The sequence below is a fragment of the Athene noctua genome, unplaced genomic scaffold, assembly GCF_965140245.1.
Source record: "Athene noctua unplaced genomic scaffold, bAthNoc1.hap1.1 HAP1_HAP1_scaffold_382, whole genome shotgun sequence".
Classification (NCBI taxonomy): Eukaryota; Metazoa; Chordata; class Aves; order Strigiformes; family Strigidae; genus Athene; species Athene noctua.
The window spans coordinates 25001-27500 of NW_027437840.1; the positions used below are offsets into that span (position 1 = coordinate 25001).

General features: G+C 78.5%; 1 non-coding gene across 1 annotated transcript; it reads left to right on the forward strand.

Moving 5' to 3' along the window:
• The first annotated feature begins 1658 nt into the window (after positions 1 to 1658).
• LOC141955653 (5.8S ribosomal RNA) lies at positions 1659 to 1811 on the forward strand. Its single transcript, XR_012632683.1, has one exon. It is a non-coding gene; the product is annotated as a 5.8S ribosomal RNA (ribosomal RNA).
• Positions 1812 to 2500: the final 689 nt, after the last annotated feature.

Consider the following 2500-nt stretch of genomic DNA (forward strand, 5'->3'; position numbering starts at 1 on the left):
GTGGTGGTGGTGGCGGATGTCGGGCGCGCCCCCGCGGGCGGACGCTCCCCCGATGGCGGCAGCGGGGGAGGCACCCCCGCGGGGCCCTTGAGGATGTTTCCCTCACCCCAGGGCCAGGTACCTAGCGTCCGCGCCTCCGCGGCCCTCCCTCGGCTGAGCCCGGGGGTCGAAGGCCGCGGAGCCGGGCGGAGGTTTAAAGACTCGGGCGGCTCGGTGCGACCCGCAGGGGCGGGCCCCGGCCGTGTGCGGCGGTTGAGCCTCCAGGGGCGGGAGTCGCTCTCGTGCAGGCCCTGGCCATGGCGGCCGCCGCCCACGCCGTGGGCTTTTTGTCCCCTCGGGCGGCCGCGCCGGGGAGGGGTGTCCCCCCTGCCCCCCCTTCTCCGCGGTCCGGTCTCGGCGGCGAGACCGGCGGCGTTCGGTCGGCCGCAGCCGGCCTGCCTCGCCCTCGAAACGCGAAGGGGAACCTCCCCCCCCCCCGGCGGGGAGCGCGGGCTCTCTCGCCGTCGGGGGCGATGGCGATTCCCCCACGGTCGGGGGTCTCGCCGGGCGGGGCGGCCTGCTCGGGCCGCCGCGTCTCCGTGGACGCGCAGCGGCGCGCTTGCGGCTTCGTGCTCCTTGCTTGCCACCCCCACCCCTTCCCGCCCCGGCTGAGGGGAGGGGCGGCGCAGCCCCCGGGCCCGAGCGGCGGCGGCGGCGCCGCCGCTCGGCGTGCCGGCCGGCGGTCGCTCGGTGGCCGGCCGCGTGGCCTGTCCCGTCCCGGGTCCTGCCCGTCGCTTCGCAGTCGCCTTTCCCGGTCTCGGTCAGGCGAGGCGGGTGGGCGGCCGAGGGGCGTTCCCCGTCCCGTTCTCCGCGCGGAAGCGGGGAGAGGGGGCGTCGCCTCCGGCTCAGCGGCGTCCGCCTTCTGCCTGGCGCGTGCCTGCGGAAGGGGCCGAGACGAGAAGCGGCGGCGGCGGCTCCGGGAGGGCAGCCGCGGCGGTGCGGTGGCCGGGCGGCGGTCGGGCGGAGCGCCGGGCGGCGGCGTCGCGTCGCCGTCTCGGGTTCCGGCGGTTGGCCGTCCGTCCCTGTCTCCGGTGTGGTGCGGCGGCGGCGCCGCGCGGGCGTTCCCGGCGTCGGGGCGAGAGCCGGGGTTTCGGGGCCACGGGGGCAAGGAGCCGGCTGTCGCAGCGCGCGGGCGCTGGGCGGCGCGGAGGCGCGCGCGGCGCGAGCGGGGCGCCCCCGCTGGTCGCCCGCGCGGCGGTCAGCGTCTGTGGTTTCCCCCCTCCGCGCGAGCGAGAGGCGGGTGCAGGTCCGGGCGCGCGGTCGGACGCGCCGCCGGCCCTCCGTGCGGAGGCCGGGCCGAGCCCGGGCGCCTGGGCCGCCTCCGAAGCGAGCAAGGTGCTTGTTGTTTCCCCAGGTCGGTCGGGAGCGCGGGCTCCCCGGGCCCTTGCCGTTCGGAGCTTGTTTCACCCTTCCCTTCCTTCCCTCCGTTGTGATGTCGGTACGGTCATCTGAGGCGAGGCGCGACCGTCGCCCGCCGGTCGTCGCGCGCCCCCTCCGCGCGTGCGGAGGGGGGCGGTCGGTCGGTCGGTGGGGCGGCGGTCCGTCGTCCGAGAAGGGGGCCGCTTCTGCGGAGCGGTCCCGGCCCCTCCGCGCGCGCGGGGCGGTGCCGAAAGGCAGACAACTCTTAGCGGTGGATCACTCGGCTCGTGCGTCGATGAAGAACGCAGCTAGCTGCGAGAATTAATGTGAATTGCAGGACACATTGATCATCGACACTTCGAACGCACTTGCGGCCCCGGGTTCCTCCCGGGGCTACGCCTGTCTGAGCGTCGCTTGACGATCAATCGCCGGCCGGTGCGCCGTCCCTCCCCGCCTCGCCTCGGCGGGCGGGCGGGCGGCGTCCGCGGCGGCGCGGCTGGGGTGCCTCGCAGGCCCGTCGGTGTCGGCCGAGGGCCTTCGTCCCCCTAAGTGGAGACTCGGGGAGCGCTCCGAAGCTCCCCGCTCCCGGAACGCCCGCTTGGCGGAGCCTCGTCCCGCCGGGGCCGGGCGGCCCGTTGGTTCGGTCCGGCCGGGTCGGGCGCGGCGGTGGGGAAGGGCCGAGGTGTCGGGGGGGGAGAGGCGCGGGCCTCTTCCCCGGCCTCCTCCCGCGCGGGCGGCTGTCTGCGGGTGGGTACCGCGGCGGTACCGTGCCGTGCTGCCGCTCGCGTGCGGGGCGTGCGCCGTGGGAACGGGGGTCCTCCCCGTCGCCACTGGCCCCCCGCCTTCTTCTCCCTTCCCCGTCGTAGCCGCCGCGCTCCGGGCGGCGGAGGCCGGGGGTGGGCTCGGTGGGGGGGGTGCGGCGGCGGCGGCGGCGGCGGTGGTTCGGGGGTTGCGGCTGCGGCGGCGACCGCGCGTGCGGTCGGCGTCGGGCCCGGCCCCCCCCCTCCCGTCCGTCCGTCCTGTCCGTCCGCCCGCTTCCCCTCGGCGTGCCCTCCGCGCCTCCGCCGCGCCGCGCGCCCGGTCGGCCGTGGCGGGCCGTCCG